The sequence below is a fragment of the Lissotriton vulgaris genome, chromosome 7 (genome assembly GCF_964263255.1).
Source record: "Lissotriton vulgaris chromosome 7, aLisVul1.2, whole genome shotgun sequence".
NCBI classification, from domain to species: domain Eukaryota; kingdom Metazoa; phylum Chordata; class Amphibia; order Caudata; family Salamandridae; genus Lissotriton; species Lissotriton vulgaris.
Window position 1 is genome coordinate 843,798,747 of NC_141695.1, and position 20,086 is coordinate 843,818,832.

Sequence of the window (20,086 nt, forward strand, 5' to 3'; positions counted from 1 at the left end):
CGGCCAGCATCCAAAAGGCACCCCTTTAATCCTTGGGGCTGATCTGGGTCGGATCAGGCTACAGCGCAATCTGACCGTGCTAGCATGGTTAGTCCGGCAGGGCGACGTGTGCTAAACCGAAACCTTCCATGGGGTGGGACTTCCGTCTTCGGAAGCCCGCGCCCGCGCCCACGGAGAGAAGCTGTGCTGGTGACGCGGGGCTCCCATGCCTGAGGGAGAGCCCCGCGGAGGCTGCAGAAGTTTAGAATGGCGGTAAGTGGGGCTTTGGGGGGGGTGCGCTTGTATGTATGCGGCGGTGGCGGCGGCGGGGGGGTCTCTGTATGTGTGTGTGCATGTGTGTAGGTGCGCTCCTGTGTGTGTGCGGCGGGGGGTGCCGGTGAGTGGGGGGAAGTAGGGGGGTGCGCGTGTGTGTGTGTGTGTGTGTGTGCCTTCCTGCCTGCGTGTGCATGTGTGTATGTGTGTTCAGGGAATCTGTAGCAGGGGATGTGCACGGCGCCGGGCTGGGCGTGCGTGCACCGCGATGCACGTTACAAGCAGCCAAGGCGCCAAAGCGCTCCCACGAGGTCAAATCTCCGGCAGGAGAAGCGCGTGTCAGTCTGCTGTCCACATTCCCCCAAAAGTGATAACATAAGTTGTCGAGCCCTAGACAGCAAAGCTTCGCTTTGCTTTCGTCTAGGCTCGACCTAAAAAGGGACTGGCTTATTCTCATTCCCATTGAACTCAGTAATGTCTGAACCTATTAAATCAAGTTATACAGGGATCCTTTTTGGCACCTCGGCCTTCCAAATTGGAATGAAGACATTGCATTTACTAAGAACAGGTAAATCTTTGTCCCCAATTATATCTGAAATATTGCTCAGGAATTGAAAAGGAACCAACTTCTAGTAATTTTGCCTCGCTGTCCATGAGACATCAAGAGGCCAAAGAAATTGATGAACTTGGACAGAAACCATTCATTGGGGCAATGGTTGCGATCAGCACAATCCATTACCAGGAACAGTTGAATACATTCCATTATATTTGACACTGGGGTAAACACTCATTGTTAAGTGAGCAAGCACCACCCTCCCACCCAAGAGATGTTAGAGGAAAATATTCTTAATAATACTAATGCGGGCTCAACGCCAACAGCTGTTGACATGATGAGTCCAACAGATGACTCCATGAAAGGTCCTAGACAATATCTCCAGCTGCACAATAGGGTCTGTTTCTTAGTCACAAATTAAAACTTCACACACGAAAATAATGCCTAGCATTGCAAGATAAGGACAGGCACAGTCTTAACTAGAATCTATATGACATATTTTACATGGCTTAGATTCACAAAAGCATCCATTGCAAAACTGTGGAAAATGTAACTGCTGCAAGAATTAATGATATAATTTTAACTCCCTCTTGTTATACAACAGTCACAGATTCACACAAGGCTGTCCATTTCAAGAGTGTGTCGTTTCTTCCAGAATATAATAAAGACACAGTAAATAGGTGCAACACTGCAAAACAGTTGTCGCTTTAAATCTAGGGGTGTGCGAGGCTTTCATGATTTACTGTAGGGTAGTTATGATATGTTTGTTGAATGGCCGTGTTCAGAGGACTGTCGCTCGCGCTTACAAATAGCCCACGCGATACATCTCGTGCTACCATTTCTTCCTGCACAGAAGTCCCTTACCCGAAGGGGGAAATGGCATAATCTCAGTAAATCTGTAAAAAGTTCGGTACGCAAAATTACCAAAAACGCACCAAAGATGTGGGCGTAATTAAAATGTCACTGATCAGTGCTGACATTCATTATATTGAATTTATTCCATTCTGTGACGACAACTCAAAGACAGTTAATGGTTTTCAGACCACCCACGTGCTATAGAGGGCCACCATTTTTTGACAGCTCAGGCACAGCAGCACAAGCAAGACAGGGGCCAAAATGTCTTCCTCGTTTCTCCTACCTGACGGTGGCTAGGCTGGGTTTTCCCACTTGGTCCTGTGGCTTTAAATGTAAGTGCAGAGTGACTCCTGCCTTGGGCAAGGAAATTGTGCCCACCCATGGTCGTGTCAATTACCATCTCGGATTAGGAACTAAACACTGATGTAATGCGCTGGGGTGCTCTTTTCATTTCTTGGGAGGATGTAAAGATAACTAACCCCTCAAGCCTATTATGCCTCTTTCAGACATTGCTGTTCGTCCCCAGGAGCTTTCGCAACCACAGTCAGCTTGCACAAACTTTATATGGCAGTAGAGCAAAGGCAGAATGAACTGGAAGATCTTACAAGTACCAGGGAGGCGGGAGTATTGGGCGTTCGCAACCTAAAGGCTTTTCATGCAGCAGCCCAGTTGAGAATCGCTCTTGAGTGGTCTATCTGAGGGACTGGAGAGCATTGGGTCATCATGGACAGGAGCCTTCTGGGAGGGTCTTGAAGGACATTCTGTGGCTCCCCAGACATGCGGAGCCCGGAGTAACATATGTCTCTGATATCATACGTCCGCTGACGGACTCATACACCTGGACTACGCAGCTTGCATCACTCCCGTTTCCGTTCACTCCGCTCTTTAGTGATCCTGATTTTACACCTGCGTTTGACAAGCCACCTTTTAAATCATGGAAGGCAGGAGATTGTAACATATTACAGGACCTGTTTTTATAAAGGGACAATTAAAACGTTCAACCACTGCAACCAGGCCATAATTTGAAGGAACCGGACAGACTCGGTTATTTCCAGCTTCAGCACTGGGCCACGCAGCCTAGTCACAAGATGTGGCCACTGCAGAGCTTACTTTGTGTAAAAAACCCTTCCCCACCTGCCTGTCAATTAAGGGTCTCATTTCGCTCATCTATAAAACATTGCCATATAGGCCACCCACGCACAAATGGCCCTATATGCAGCTGTGGGAGGACATATCAGATACAGTGATTGAGGAATCTGAATGGACTAGGCTATGGAGAGATATCTGGAAAATGATTCACTTAGTCCAGGGGAGAGAGACGTGTTATACAATCATGTATGATTCGTACATGACCACATACAAACTGAAGCTATCAACTCCTATACAGATTGTAATTGTTGGAGGGGTTGTCACAGTGAGGGTACCATGTTACACATTTACAGGTATGTCTAGTTTCGACCATGTTCTGGAAGGAAGTCCTTAGCCATATACAACAAGCATTTACAATGCAATGGTTTCTCCTTTGGAAAAGTTAGAGCTATTGGCATTGCTCATGACATTTCTTTTTTTTTTTTTACTTATAAATAAATGGCATTGTTATTTACATTGCCAACAGCTCTCTCAGCCCACACAGCTCGCTCAGCTCTCACAGCCCACACAGCCCACACAGCTCTCACAGCTCTCACAGCCCACACAGCTCTCACAGCTCTCACAGCCCACACAGCTCTCACAGCCCACACAGCTCTCACAGCCCACACAGCCGTGTTGGGAGATGGAGGATGTGTGAGCATCATGTAGAGATGTATGGATGTCCTACAGGGACCAGGAGTGTTTCCAGCAGCCATGAACGCCATCTTACCTCGTCCCCACAGCACCTGGGCGAGGCCACTTCTGCCCGGTCGAACAGCAGCTGCTGCAGCCATGGTCACCACTCCGGGCTCTGAAGAGGGCGGCGAGCAGCCATGCTGTGGAGGCGATGCTGGGGCAGTTCACTGCGGTCCTAGGCCGCCCTCCACCCGTCAGTCCTAGCTGGATCACTAGAGACACCTGACCGTTCACCAGATATTAAAGTCCAAACAAGATGCAATGCAAGACAACTATTGTAGAACCACTGGGCCTTAGGCTAATGCGCGGTCTGTAATAGGATTAACGGACCCGCAGCGTCCATGCGCGACCCTTACCTGGCCACAGTGAAATCTTGGTTATGGTATTTAGGCAACCGCTACATGTCAGATGGGCGTCCACAGCAACGGTCCAAAAGCCACCCATGGGGTCCTCCGCACCACCGTAACTTTCTAAATTCATGTTAACCCATCTAACGACTGCCCGAAGAAAGCAGCCTCTTCCAGGGCCGGTCTTCAAACTCACAACGGGATTGTTTCCCGGATTAGTGAAAGTGGGTTCTGTGGATGATGTGCTTTGCTAGAAGGAGAGCGCTTTGGAAATGTGCTTCAACAGGGTCAACCCTCGGAACTCATGTCCAGCCACGGATCTGACGGACAGTTGTATTGAAGAGGGACATTACAGCAGTCTGGCGTGAGCCGCTCTATTTGCATCTAAATTCGTCTATGCGCTACTTCTAGCATTCCAAACTGCAATCTAAACCTCAAAGCCATTCGAGTGCTTTCAGAGTGGGGGTGCCCCCTTTCTTTGCACCGACAGTTGCCTGACTCCGTGTTGTAGTCCGGTCCTTGGAAGCTCCCTGCTGTGGAGACGCCCCCCCCGTTCATTAGCCTGCAGCAGTGGGGGTTTAGCTCTGGCCCGATTAATGCACATGTCACCAGGCCAGCCTGTGCGTCAGAGGGGGAGCGGTCGCATCAATGAGATACCATTGAGCATCCGTAGAGACCTCAGTAGCTGGACATTTGGAAACCTAGAAAGAGTCAACACGCCAGCATGCATGCGAAGGCCGCCAGTGGGGGGAGGGGAGGGCTGCCACCATGGACTCCCGTGGCCGAAGCTGCCGTTTGTGGACATCTACTGACCACGCTGGACCCCAGGTCCTACAAGAGTCCACGTTATACTGACAAGACTGGATATTTAAAAAGCGTTTGACTGAACTCACGACTCTGTGCACTCTTTCCTTGTTCCAGGCAGAAGGGGTTGAACGTTTCCCTAAAGCTTCGCATCCAAAGGCCAGAGATACCTTCTGACCGACCCTAGAACTAGAACTGCTTTGGCCCAAATATACGATGTTCCCCCATTCACGGCAAACACTAAGCGTGTTCCACGGGGGCTACTTCTGGACAGACGCTCCAAGGATGAACTGCAAGCTGCCCGGATTTAGGCAACTGTGAAGGGAGCATTCCCTGCTGTGCCAGCCGCAAAAGGGCACGGGCAGAGGACGATGGCGCACTCACCATTGCCAGTGTCAACTTCAGATCACTACATACAGTCCACGCTCACTTCAGTGGTACACTTAGTGAGGGAAGCAGGTGTTTTTAGGGCAGCCTGGGGGTTTAATGCTTCAAGTAGAAACCTTTAGGAGAGCAGGATCAATTATAGATACACACAAAGCAAACAAATCCGACTTCGAGGCCTAGCTCGCAAGACTGTTTACACATCACTGGCCCAGGAAATGTACACTAATAAAATGATTTGAATTATGGCTCTCAGACAAGCGCTTGATTCCAGCAGAGGACAACTCGAAACTGAACCCCACCCTCGGCGCAGTACTCCCCTCTGCCCACCACCACGGACCATGCGGAGCCCACACTGTGCAGGACTGGTATTCTATGGGTTTCTATGTCAACACCGCAGGAATAGTGGAAAACAAAAGAGCGATAAACACAAGGACACCATGGCAGATGAATCCAGACGGGGGGGGGGTGGAATTCAGCAGCCGTTCCTGAAGCCGAATGGCGCAAGTTACCTACCAGGTGCATATTCTTCAGCCTTGGCAAGTGTCGAGCGAGATGGGCACCTGTTAGGTGTGTGCCATGCTTCCCCACCAATCACTGGTAGACCAAGGAAAGTTACTCACCTCCATTAACTCAGTATCCTTTTTAAGCCCTAGTGGCAAGGAATGGATTCCGGGGGTCGGGGTAGAGCTGCAGTACACACCTCTGCTGGGGTACCAGGGCAGAGGGCCGTGCCCAGCACTGGAATATGCCACAAAAAGGGGCAACCCAGGGCTTCTTGGGGATATACTGCTGCTCCATAAAAAGGGCAGGGGGAGGGAGGTTTGGACTGCTCGGGGTAGGGCGATTGCCAGGCAGGGGGCTGACCAGGCATGACTGTATTTAAATAGCGCTTACTACCCCTGACGAGGCTTCGGAGGTAATGTAGAGCAGGGAACTGGCTGGAGAGCACTACAGAAAGCGTGGGGACAGAAGGACCCTGCCCAGATCTTCAGCTCGTTCCTATACCACTGTAAATAAATACCCCTACTTTGCATCAATGCCACTTGACCTCATAACAGGGCCGCCCCAGAATGGCAGAGGCGAGAGCCCACGCTTGGAACCCTCAAGCGTCCCTCACCACACTTGAGGGTGCCAACCGCTCTGCCAATGCGGCAGACATTACAAATGTCGCATCAGGAGCCGCATCCCAAGGAAAGGACTGCGCCCTGTACTGTTGGATGCACTCTGGGAGCTGAGGTTCTGTATCCGTGCACCCCCATTAAGTCAACCTCGCACGTTAGAGGGCCCCACCAGTGTCACCCATTGCAAGGAACCACTGACGAACAGACAGTGCCCATGCAGGCAATCACAGTGAGCGCTCTGCCTCTTAAAGTGAGCACTCTGTGCAGCGCTCAGTGACCACTCTATTGCTCTCAGTAAAATGAACATGCGTGCATGGTCGGTAGTGCGTTCACCCCTATTCCCAATCCCCACAGTCCTCAATTCCCCCCCTGGGGGCAGCGACACGTGGCACTGGTTCTTACCGGAGATGTACTGCCGCCTGCCCTCGTCCAGGTGAGTGGAAATCACGTCCCCCAGGGCAATCCCTGAGCCAGCAGCAGAGACCAGAGAGCGGCCCCGATCCGAGGCGCGGGTTCAAGTCCTCCGGCGGGCGGGAGACGCAGCGACGACGGTGACCCTCCTGCGGGCAGATCTGCGGGGGTAGAGGCGGTGGCACCCTCCTGCGGGCAGAGGGAGAGGACCCTCCGGCTGAGCTGTGGGCAGGAGCCTCGGTAGCGCAGACCCTCTGAAAACACAAGCGCCGCCCTGAGATGAGACTGGTTGAGAGCCTATGGGGCATTGCGGGAGGGGGGGGCGGGAAAGGAACGGACAGCGGGAGGGAAGGGCGGGAAAGGAAGGATAGCGGGAGGGGTGCGGGCTCACGGACAGCGGGAGGGGGGACGGGAAACATAAGTAAAATATGCTGCTTACCTGATAACCGATGTCAGGCAGACGTCCCTCGTTGCTTGCCTTCCAGGAGAAATGAACAAAACAAACCTCCCCCCACCAAAAAAAAGCACCGCCCACAGCCGCATGACGTGGGCCAAAAGCGAAAAATTCTCGGGAACGCCCCCGAATCTGGTCCGGCCTTGACGGACAGATCCGGCTCCCAATGGCTAGCCTCCATTTATGGAGCTAGCCAATGGGAGCTGGGGGACGTTACTGAAGCACATACGGTAAACAAAAGATTTCACCTGCGCCGAAAAGCTGCGCACGAGTGCGCAGCCTTCGGCCAGGCGAAACCTAAAAAGGGGTTAGCCTGCCTATCCCAATGTATCCAGCAGCTGTAACCATCCGAGAGCAGCATCCAAAAATACTGGAAGTGCCTGAGGGAAACGAATTGAATGTTGATATTTTCCCTTGCTCCTTGCCACAAAACAGGAAACTGCAGTCCACTGGAAAGAAAAGCACACCCCTGATATGGCGTTGTGGACCTGCCAGCTCAGGAACCTTCTGACAATGAAGAGACTGACATTCACCATCTGAGACAATGCACCCCCTAATTTCTCATCTAAAGGGAAATTCCAGGACTTGAAATGTCCCATTACGTTGAGACTCTCGAGAGTCCGACGCACCAAGGGCTGAAGGGGGGAAGAAAGCTATAGGGAGATCAACCATGTACATTTTACACCCAAATTCTGTTTGGGGCTTCTTCCTGGAAAGAACTCTAGCTATGGACTATAGCATGGCGCCATGGGGGAGGGAGGGAGGCGGTGGGGATGAGGGGAGGTTGGTTTCTGCTATGTTAATTCCTTTATTTTACTGAAGCTACACCTGTCGATTGTTAGCATTGGAGCATCTTTGGAAAGAAATGTTCCAACACAAATCGTTACTTCACCAGCCTGTGTTTGGCAAAATGTAAAATGGATCGTTCAGAGCCTCTATGACCGTCTAAACAAATTCATAGCCTTTTCAATTTAAGTTACATTTACTAAACGATGAGTAAAATGAGGTTTGTACTAGCAACATCTATTTTGTTCTATACCACTTACCTCCATCGATTGAAAAATCCAGTTCCTAAAGGATTAATTCTTCCACCATCTCAACAAGATTCGTTTCAAATGGCATTTGCTGGAAATAAAAACAAAGCAGAAATACTTTGGGACAAATAATTCATTACAGTAGGATATGGCACCATGGTGAACATGCAGAATGTCTACACTTGGCCAATAAGCGTCATAAATAATCACAGCTTCACTAAATACATATTAGAGGCTTTCTATTTTTCTTAGCCATGCTTTTTTTTAATCATAAATTAGAGAAATTGCTTGCCTTGAAATGTAATTTTTACACCAGTGATTTTGACCGAAGACTGTGATGGGGTCTCCTGATGGGGCCATAAGCATCAATTCTAATAATGTTAAAGCAGGCAACAGACCCACAAGACTGATAAATCTGGGTTATTATTGAACAAATATGAGAAACCAAGCTATCTACAGTGATCACCTTAAAACAGAACACTAGGGAAGCCGTTGCATTTCGAAGTAAGACAGTTTGTCTACTTTGATCTACATTCATGTGAAGTAATCCATCAATTTACTCCAGGTTTGAACCTTCTTCAAATCGTTAGTAGATGAGGTGATGGCTCAGAATGAAGACAGGCTACTAACAGGCTCTCCTTTTTCCAGCAGGACTTTGACAATCGGGGAGACAGGATAAAGTGGCAGAAGGACACGCTGACAAGGTCTTTGGGCAAAGTGAAGGAAAGTCCATCCTTCCTACCCCCTAATTGCAGAGGTTGGATTATTGAGCAAAGGTTCATTCAGCAAAAGAGCATTCTCCTCAGATGCAAATAAAACTAAACAGGGAGGGGAACACAGCCTTGAAGATCTAGGGGTGGAAATAAAGCAATATCGAAGGGGAAAAGAGCCTCGATCCGCTACGGTGCCAAGGACCTGGCTGACTGTGTCGGGCCTGCCACTTTGAAAGACGGACTACCCCCAGCGGTTAATGCACTGTTTCACAAGCCAGCTGTACGTTCCATGGCTACAGCTTACAAGTGTTCACATGGAACTTATTTTAGAAACAATTTCATTTTGTCACACAATCTTATTCTGTGTTGGTTTAGTCCGGAAAAAAAGAGAGATAATAGCGCAGGAATTATCTGCCACAAGTTAATTCAAATGTATTTATTTATTTATTTGTTCCATTTGTTAGGCGCACGAATCATCCCGGGCAGAAGGGGGGATCTCTATACACTTTTGCAGTGGGGGAGTCACGCTGTAAACGGAGAGCTTACTGAGTGAATAACCATGTTTTCAGAACGTTTTTATAAGTGGTAAAGGCAGAGCATGCTTGAATAGATAGGGGTAGCAACTTGTGTCTAAGGTAGAGTGGACCGTTTCCGGGCAGGGTCTTGCACCTTGTGTCTAAGGTAGAGTGGACCGTTTCCGGGCAGGGTCTTGCACAGAGCCGGACTGGGAACCAAAACCAGCCCTGGCAAAGTGCTCGCACCCCCCCCCCCCCTCCCCCCCCTGCCGGGAATTAAGGTTCAACAAGCATTTGCAATGCAATAGGTCTCGCATTTACGAGAGTTTTAGCTATTGCATTGTAAAAGACAATGCAGTTTATTTATGTGTTGTTTTTAAACAGATAAATAAAATGCATTGTTATTTACAATGCCAAATTGCAAATGCAAGACCTATTGCATTGCAAATGCCTGTTCAACCTCAATTCCTGCCTGAGCGGTTTAATATGGGAGAAGAACTCTTTTCTTGAAAAAAAAAAAGAATTAAAACGTGTAAGGAGAGAAAGGCATTATTGGTGTAATCCTTTTAGCCGCAGTCATTTGAAGAAGGGCAGTTTTGGAGCCTGGGGTAGTGTGTTGTCGCCTGCACCCCACCAACCCGTCCCTTATCCTCTCGAGCTGCAAGTAACTCAAAAGGCAGCGCCTAGGCTTCTGTGCTCGGCTCTTCACGCTCCTCTTTTTGTGCAGCGCTGTGAAGCCGCTTCTTGACTTTTCCAGAGATGCCAGCACTGCAGCCCAGCTGGCTCGGAATGGCAGGAAGTGGCATGCTCGAAGCGAGAGGGGTACAGTGGCGTAACGAAACTTGAGGGGGCCCCCCTGCAAGATATGTGAAGGGGCCCCCTCCGGCCTGTATCAGTAGCTCTTCGGCCGAAGTGTTATGCTGAGGGGGCCTCCTGGAGTTTGGGGACCCCCACACAGCGGGGGCTGCAGGGGCCTGTGTTATGCCCCTGCTTCGAGCTGACGTTACCGCCACCAGAAAAAAACACCTGCAAAGTCTGAATGCGCAGTCCCGTACACGATGGAGATACAAACTGGGTGTACTGAAGAGCCTGCAGAACCAGACGTAAAGTACAGGAGGGGCACAACACCTGAGGGAATGGACGTAGAACGAACAACCTCTCTATGAACCTGGAGACAGTCCCAGAACAACCACCAGACCCCCTTCAAGTGGACCGGAAAGTCTGAAAAGCCCATCTTGGAGGAATGAGGTAGAGAAAGAGAAAACGGAACCACATTCATTCGAACACACCAAACCCCAAACAACTTCCAGTGTCAAACAGAAGAATACCTGTCAAACAGAAGAATACCTGGCAGACACCCTCTGGACGCTAGCACAAAAGAGGAGATAGAAGCAGAGAGACACTGCCACATGATGCCACCTCAACCAATCCCCAAGACACCAACTTGGAAATCGCCAGAGAGGGCACCAAGAAACTTTGAAACCACAGGGCAGAGCAAACCAGTGGAACCCGCCACACCAGACACACCCCCCGACTACATCAACAGAGGAAATCAAATAGAACTGGCCCCACTGGAGCCACCAGAACAACCCGAGCCTTCCCCTCCGAACCGGAAACAGAAACCTTAGGAGCAAGGAAACGGAGGGAAAGAAACATTAGGCCCACAGGCCAAGGAACCATCAGGTCATCCAATCTCAAAACCAATGCTCCCTACTTCCGGAAAAAAAAACAGGGAAGAAGTGCAATGTCAGGGCACATAAATCGGCCCACCCAGGGGCGACCCCACGACCAACACACCATGAAAAACATGTGAGGAGAAGGGCAAAAGTCCAGAGAGGATGAAACTCCCTGCACAGGTGAACAGACTGACAGTCCAGAATTTGCTGAGCAAGAAAGCCCAGAAGAACTTAACAATGACTGAGCCCATAGAAACAACTGCCCTGCAAAGACTAAAAAGTCATGAGACAAAAGAACAGCCATCAGTGGAGCCAACATTATGGCAAAAATCAGTTGATCAGCCTACAACCCAAACGGCATCACCAGGAACTGGAAAATCCTCAACCCCTCCCCCCCCACCCCACCCCCCCACACACACACATATCGAAACCCAGAAACCACTTAAGACACAGACATACAGGAACATGAAGGCACACTACCTGCAAAACGCTCGCAGCCATGAGGACCCCAGGAGGTTTTGGGGGTAATAGCTGCTCTAAGGATACAAGTTAAATGGAATGAGCTCCACCCATTGAAAAAAGCACCACAGACCTAACACCGGCTAAAATACCCCTGACTGAAATTCTCCCGGTAACCTTCAGTACCAGGAAAAAGGACAGCATACACCCCAGACCGATCAAACTGTTTGAAACTGGGATGACTCACCTTGGAACAAGAGCAGGGAGGTACCCCATAACTGGAGGAAGGAAGATGAAGTCGATAAGATTGCAGCTCCAAGCGAAGCGCCACACCCACTAGACGGAAAGTCAAGCACACATGCAGGAAGGAACGCAGCATTTTACCTTCCACAGATCATGAGCCCAAGGCCCCAAGCCAGGAGCACTGCCCGAGAGACCCACATCGGGAAAGATAGCCTGCCCCCTACCCACCTGAGCAGAGACAGCCCATATGGAAGGAATTGAAATGGGGGTCTGCACGTGGGAAACCCCTGGGCACCCCAGCAGCCAACTTGCATTGTAGTTCTTGTGGTTGTGTATCGTTCTGTGTTTGAACAGCACTTGGTTCAAACCTAACATATTCAGAAATATACATATGTGCATTTAAAAGGGCACTTCTGAAACTTAATGTAGTGAGATTTGCAGAAGAAATTTCTGAGGCAAAGGTTGTGTCCGGTCGGCCCAAGTTCTCGCATTGTAGTTTCCCATCAATGCTTGCCCATAGGTAACTAACATAAAAAGTAATCAAATTATTGTTAGTTGATTTAAACATTAAAATTAAACTACATTATTTCATCAAGTAATTTTGCATTATTTGTGAGAAAAACAGACTATTTTTCTCTTCAATTGGAAAGCCAATACTTCCACTGGGCCTGTTTTACGTGTCAGCAGATATTGATGGAGTTAAATTATGTATTTAATTTAATTTCTATTTAGCAGCAGATTTTCAAACTACATTTTTTCTTACCTACCAGTACTATTCTATCTTCAGGGCAGCTGGGCCTGCTACTTCCTCTGATGCTCGAGTCCCACAAGGTCCCGATCGCTGGTGGCATTGCAAGATGCAGGCGTAAGATAAACAAACCCGGTACTTGATCCAAATAAGCACTTTGCATAGCTGCCAAGGTTTCTGATTGCTCATGTGTGACATTTTCATAATTTCAATGGAATTATGAGTGACATTCAACTATGAGTGACACTTTTGTGCAAGCTAAATCCAGTACTAAAGACCAGCGAACAATTTAACTCCTTCGACGCTCATGACGAGCTCAGCTCGTCATGAGGTATACCTCCATACACTCATGGCGAGCTGAGCTCGTCATGGACAATGGGGTTCATAGATCCTCAGCGTACAGGGGGAATTGCTATAGCAGCGATGGTGTACATGCTGCAGAAATCAAATGAACTCAGGGCAGATATGTTATTCCGGCATGTAAAAAAGTAAGCAAATTCACCTAATGCTGGTAAATATTTGCAACCTTTAACTGAACATACTAAAAAGAAGTAATGCAAATAGAAAGCACTTTAAACGTGTTCTAGCGCTAATCCATGACTATTAATTAGAGCAACCAAACACAGAAATAGAATGTTACAAATTAATACATCTGATGTTGTTTCCAGTTCTATTTAGCAGACTTGATAAAATAAATAAACTTCTCTTGGGAATGTGACAACCCTAGTCAGAGTGCTTGACTCACCTGACTACTGCTGTCCAATCAACCACTGCCTGGAGTGGGTCTGAAGGCTGAATGCTTCGCCAGCTAACTTTTTTTTCACACTGTTGTCGGTGCGACTTGTCTCGGTGATTCAGCTGGAGTTTAAAGCGGAGTCGCAGGGAACAGAGAGCCACAGGCAGGTCTCCTTAAGATTGTCCTGATCTAATTGGCGGCAGTTTTTTTGATACAGGACCTAGAGTATGGTATTTTCGGGCGGGCCCGCCTGAGCACCAGTGATGCCTTCCTGGGGGCTGGCAGGATAATAAAGTTAAAACACCCTGCCAGTCATGAGCGCTGACGACCCTATCAGGTTTGAGGTTAGCACAGTGCACTGCTATTTTAGTGCTATTTGGACACGAGGGCGCCAGCCTCATACTCTCGCTCTCTCTGCTTTCAGGTGGCACTGGTGCGTTCCTGAAAAAGAAACTTGAATTTCCCGTCGTCACTCATTACTTCTTTTACCGATATTCCCAACACAGCATTTGTGCTGTTCTCAGATTCAAGACTGTGCAGCAGGCTAAAAACACTGGCTCTCAGAACTGAACTGAAAGCAGTTCCTCCACCACTGTACCATTGAATCTTACTGCGACTGCGCACTGCTGCCTAATAGGAGGTGTGGCACCAGGCAATCAAAGTAGGCGCAGCAAAACACTCTGCGTAGGAGTGCAGACGCAAGTCACGCAACTTACAGCCACGTTAACTTTAAAATGGAAGGTTAGCAAAAATTAAAAAAACAAGAAATGTTATGTAAAGTTTTAAACCGCACCATTTAATTAATGAGGAGGCTTGCTAGTTCCGCTGAGGGGCCCCCTGGAGCACGGGCCCCCCCCGCAATGCGTGGGCTGCGGGGGGGCCTGTGTTACGCCCCTGATCCTTACAAAACGTAGGCAGTATGGTTTAAAAAGGCCACATCCCTGAATTCAGAGCTAAAATAGGGAAAACAACTGATAAGGATCACATTAAACGTTTTCCAATCCAATCATCAAGCAGGTATTGCAGTACCTCCATGAATGGCGCACTTACCCACTTGGGGAAAAATGCTGTTCAAAGAAAGATGAGAAACGAAAAGTAGCGCTTCATTGGCAAACGCTGTAAAGTGCCGCTAATGTGTTTGGGGGTGAATAAAATCAATCCGATCAACTTGCGATCACTCTCTCTTACTTTATTTAGTTATGTATTTATGGTTCAAATTTTAAACCTTTTTTTCTCCTTTCCCCAGGCTGCATAGAAAAATGTCAGAAAAAGACATTTGCAGAAAAAGTGTTTCCTCTTTTTTGGATCCATTTCGCAGGGGAACGAATGAAGGAACGCAGAGGAAAGAAAAGTCAAGGTTTTCAACAAGTGACCTAGAGCACGACAAAAAGGTAGAGAATAATAGAAAGAGAGGGGGGCAGCTGCTAGTGGCGTAGCAGGAGAAGTGAACACTGTCCTTGACGTCTCTGGGAAAGAAGAAAACGACTGCCCTTTCCCTTCTGTGCCCGCCCGTCCTTGCACAGCCACGAACGGCCAGGCTATTTCGGCCGTCCTGGGACGCATATCTAAAATAATAAAGTTGAGGAACGAACTGTATTAAATTAAAGAAGTAGGGGCACGTCGTGCACTGCCGATCCCGCCCACTTCGACCACTGAAGTGCCCCAATCCGAGTTTGGCTGCTGAGCGAACATCCGGTTTCACCTGGAGGTGCTACCATTACTGGAGGTGTTTCTGCCTCGAACGGCAGCGCTCTTGTCAGTTCTAAGCACTGGAAATAATCAGTGTTACTGTTACTCGATGTAAAGATAATTGAGCGAGTAGCGACCTCAGAAGGATGGTCTGCCCATGACATCTAATGCCAGCAGCGAGTGTTCAACTCTCTAAGCCAGCTAGTCCTGGAATTGCGTTTGTGAGCTTGTTCTGCGGTTCTGAGTGCATGCGTTCACTAATAAAGTCATTAAAATGTCAAGTCTTGTTTTTAACACAAAGGTAATTTCGAGTGGAACAGCATATTTCATATAGTGGCAGGGATATTCACAGGCAGGGGCATCTGAAGTTCTGTGATGGGTTTGCAAAAGAGACATTCTGTCTCCATTTCATTTCATAAAATTACCTATGTTTATTGACACTGTTTAAAAAAAATGGGTAGGTGGCCGGCACACATCTGCAGCTAAAGTGATTAATTTTTTATTAACATTCCTCATTTCTTGGGAAAAAAAGGCTGGGGCAGAACAGAAGTTGGCAGTGATAGGGGTGATGAACGGGTTAGGTTGCGTAGTTTGAAAACAATGCTCCAGGGTCACCAAAGTTTGATTCTGTGCAGTGGCAAAGGGATGCCACAAGAAGGCAGTGCAGATGCGGCAATATTGTTGGTTTAGCAATGGCTCATATAGGGCACTGCGATATTTACCGCTCATCTAATATCAGACATATGGCAGACCGTGATGTTGTTTCATTATTTATTACATACTCGAATTGGCCTGCGTTATCGCCAATCTTACTGTTATTACCACAGGCCTCCGAGGTTCTGTACCAATGATCGTTATATTTATGCTTTAAAAAGAAACAGGGCCCTAGAATAGTGAGTGTTTATCAAACGTGCGTGTAGAGAGAGCGATATTGCTAATTTATTACACATTTAAGCTCAGGAAACATTGTTCGATTATTACATATGTGCACAACCCTTCAATGTTGTATGTTTCCGTTCCATCCCAGAGGTGGTTGTTGCCAACAGACCGGCCTGCTCGCTTCTGTCATTCCTGGGTGACTGTCGGGTTTGCATGTGGATGCATGCTTCCAGTGGTGTTACATGTGTCCCGGTCGTGTGTGTGGACTGTTGTGCACCTCTCACATTCTCCTCGGTGTTTCCCCTTTTGGTGTGTTGTAGTGTCTTGGTCCACACTCCTCTTTGCTCTGCTCCTTTCTCTTGTCTTCCTGTCGTCGTGCTGCTCAGACCTCTTCTCCTTTCTTTTCTTCGGTGGTGGCAAACGTGCCACTCAGACCTCTTCTCCTTTGTTTTCTTCAGTGGTGGCAAATGTGCCACTCAGACCTCTTCTCCTTTCTTTTCTTCAGTGGTGGCAAACGTGGCACTCAGACCTCTTCTCTTTTTCTTTTGTGGCGTTGTGCCACTCCTTCTCCATCTTCCTTTTCACAACGCGGTCTGGTCATCTTGCTGTCTTCGTCTTCCTGACCAGACTTCTCCAGGCAGCGTGCACTCCGCCTGTTTCCCCCTGGTCTTGTCCTGGTTCTCGGACACTGTCTCCTTATAGTCTGTGACTGGACCGGTCGTTGTGATCTTCTCTCTTAACTCTGAGTGTTAAACTGTGATTGTCGCAGTTCGCTTTTCCATGTTCGTGGACTGTGTCTTGGTGGTCGAACTTATTGGACCTCTTGCCGGTCCACTCTGCCGATGCTGGCAGGCCATCCTCGGTCTTCTTGCTGGACCTCCTGCTATGTCACTGTTTGTTGACCCTTGCTTCGGTCACCTCCTTTCGCGACCTCTAGGTGGGTCGGCTTCTTGGTGTAGCCACCTGGCTGTCCGACTTCCTGGATGCGTCACATCGCGTGGCTGTCTGAATTCTCCATGCGACCGCCTGAGGGGTTGACTTCGTGGTGCGACCATCTGGGTGGTTGGCTTCTCCTTCTGCGTGAGTCTTCATGCTTCGCCGTCTTCTATGTGCTTGCTCTTCACTCTGTTGCGGTGCTGTAGTTTTGGCGCGTTTTTGTCCGCGCTCTTCCTGTGCTTTATTGGGTGTGGAGGGTTACGTCACCACTCCTTCTAGCTTCCTCGTATTCATGTCGCGCCCCGTTACTTCACAGGGTGTGCTTGCTTTCCTTCTGGGACCCTGGAGCAGTGTCAGCGGTTGTCGCGCTTAGTCACTATGTCACACTTGCCTGGTGCCAAGTCCGGAACCACCGTGCCTCCTTGTTGTGGTGCTGCCATTTCTTTTCCTGCGGTGCAGCGACAACCTGTGGCCATCAGGTGCTGCTCCGCCTTTGGTAGGTCTCCGTTTGGCTCAGTGCGTCCGGTGGTTCTTGCCACTGCGCCGCCGTCCCCCTTGTGCGTGGAGTTCCCTCACTCCTTGCGCTTTCGTGCGCAGCGCAGTGCTGTGCTGTCCCGGTGGGGCTTCCTTGTCGCGGTGTGGCGTTCCTGCGCCAGTCCTGTGCTGCTGTGTGTGTGTCCTGTGGTGGCGCGGCACAACTGGCACATCCGGTAAAACTGGCTTGCACTTTGCTTTGTTGTTTGGGCGCTTCTCGGCTTGCCCTCCTCTGATGGGAGTCTACTATACTTTGGCACGCTTGGGGCTATATTGCAGGGCTGCAGTGGTCTGTTTACCTCGTGGCCTGTCTGTCCACGTCTTGCAATCTGCTTTCTTGTCGCAGGTGCCCCCTTTTCAGTCCTGTGTTTTTAACCAGGCTTTTCCTGCTCCTGCGTGAAGTATTGCCGCATGGCCACTGGGTAGCAGTGTTGCCTTTCTGTTAGCCTGCTTTCCCTGTCCTCTGCAGTTTCTTCACAGCTGCCGGGCCCCTGCTCCTACTCCTCATGGACGGGGTCCTCCTCCCTGATGCCTGCCTCTCCGGACGCACACAGGCCACTCCTCAGGGCACGCGGATGCAGGGATCACCGGGGACTCCTCTTGACTGCCGGTGAGTCCCATTCCTCTCTCATATTGCGACCGCATGGGGGGGGACACTCTGTGGGTGCTTTTGGCGCTGCTGCACTTCGGACCAGATGGAAGCAGCGGGGTGGTCTCCTTCATTTACGGTCGACAACTGCCCACCGCCTGCTGTCTCTTCCATCCCTGGCGCAGCCTCGCACTCTACACCCGGCGCGGCGGGGTAGGGGTGTTGGCGCTGTCCCCAGAGCCTGTCGCTTCACTCGCACCGGTGGGCAAGTTTCCTCTTAGTGCGGGTAGGCTCTGCTTTGTTCACTTATCGCCCGGCAGCCCTCCACAAGCTGCGAGCGCTTCTTTGAGTCTCCTTCACTATCTCTCACCCTGCCGCCGCAGCTCGCCAGGCATTTACACGCTGTGCAGCAGGGGAGGGGGATCACTGCTTCTAAACTGCGGGTGGGCTCCGCGTGGTATGCTAGTCCTCTGTCCGTCTTTCGTTGCGGGCCGGCAGGGCCCGATCACACTGCGGGTGGGCTCCGCTTTGAGTGCTCAGCGCCGGCAGCTCTCCACACGCTGCGGGCGCTCCCCCTTCGAAGTTCATTCACCCCGCCGCCCCAGCCTCTCGCCACACATGCTGCACGGCGGGGACAGGGGACGCTGCAGGCAGGCCGCGGGTGGGCTTCGCTGGCCTTGCTTCTCCATCCACTTCGTTTCGACCTCACCACGCCCGGCAGGGCGCCATGACCATGCGGGTGGGCTCCGCTTATTACTCAGTCATAAGGGGGGTGCAAGCTGGCGGCAAACGGGCCTCTTCTGCCACGCGGCCTTCCTGTCATTCGATCACCGCATGCCGCCGTGACTGTCTTTCTCCTCGCCACCGCAGCTCACCTCGCTACCACACGCTGCGCGGCAGGGGAGAGGGCTGGGTTTTCTCTGGACTGCACTCCGGGGCAGTGTTTCTTTCGCTGGTGACGCGCCTCGCTATCCCGGTGGCACTTGGTGTGGCTTACTCACCCTGCCGCCGCAGTCTATCATCTCACCCGTGGCGGGGCGGGGGTCGCTGCTGGCAAGCCGCGGGAGGGCTCCGCTGGCCTTGCTCCACTTGGGGCCACTCCTCACCAATCGTGGGCTCACCTCTTGCCTGCGGACCTCTTTCCGGTGGGGTCACACTGCTGCGGCCGACTCGGGTGGGCTTCAGTCGGTCCGCTTCTTCCCGGGCACAGTTGCGGCCGGTGCAGGTGGGCTCTGGCCGGTCCGCTTCTTTGGTGGATGTCTCTCTGCAGGAATGAGAGGTGCGGGGTGGGCTCCCGGTCACTCTCTCAATGGCATCCAGGCCCAGGGCGCGGCACAAGCTCCGCGGCCTTCACCGATCATGCGGGAGAGGGGGGGCGCGACGTCACCCTGCAGCTCTCTCTCCCCTTTCCCCATGAATTTGCAGCTGTGGCACGAAGGGCACAGCTCCACCCTCGTCGCCAATGTGATGATGGGCGCTAGGCCCTCTTTATGCTGATGGAGAATGAGACGCAGACACAGGGATAGTGGGTTAGATAATGGGCCCTGAGCACGTGCACTCAGCCCCTTTTATTGGCCAGGGTCATCTGACCAATGACGCCTAGTGGTGGGTGGGTGTTTAGTGTGGATACATCAGAATGAGACACTAGACCGTGTCTACGATAGTACACAATATACTGCTTTTTTTATCACACGAACACACACAGTTATGTCTCTAAAGTACACATGCAGAAATACCCAGAAATATAATTAATGTAATGCAATCACATGCGTGCGATCCGGGGACAATGTTCGTTTCACTTCATCTATTAAACACACAAACATGCAGGATCTCGTAATAGTGTTAATTTATTGCACACACAGACACAAACATGAGCACACCAGCGTGGCACACACAGGCAAGACCCTGGAATATTGAGTAATTAAGGGAATTCTCTGTATATTATTGTTAAAATTGATTAATTACATTTTTTAAAATAGTATCACAAATACCTAGACAGGCTGTAATAAATTAAACCTAATGAGTGCAGTGCAGCGAAGGGTGAGTGATGTCTGTGTGAGTGCAGGTTGAGCAGTGTACCTGTGTGAGTCCGGGGTGAGTGATGTGCCTGTGTGAGTCCAGAGTGAGTTATGCCTGTGTAAGTGCAGGTTGAGCAGTGTGCCTGTGTGAGTCCAGGGTGAATGATGTGCCTGTGTGAGTCCATGGTGAGCGATGTGCCTCTGTGAGTCCAGGGTGAGTGATGTCTGTGTGACTGCAGGTTGAGCAGTGTGCCTGTGTGAGTCCAGGGTGAGTGATGTGGATGGGTGAATGCTGGCTTAGTGATCTGT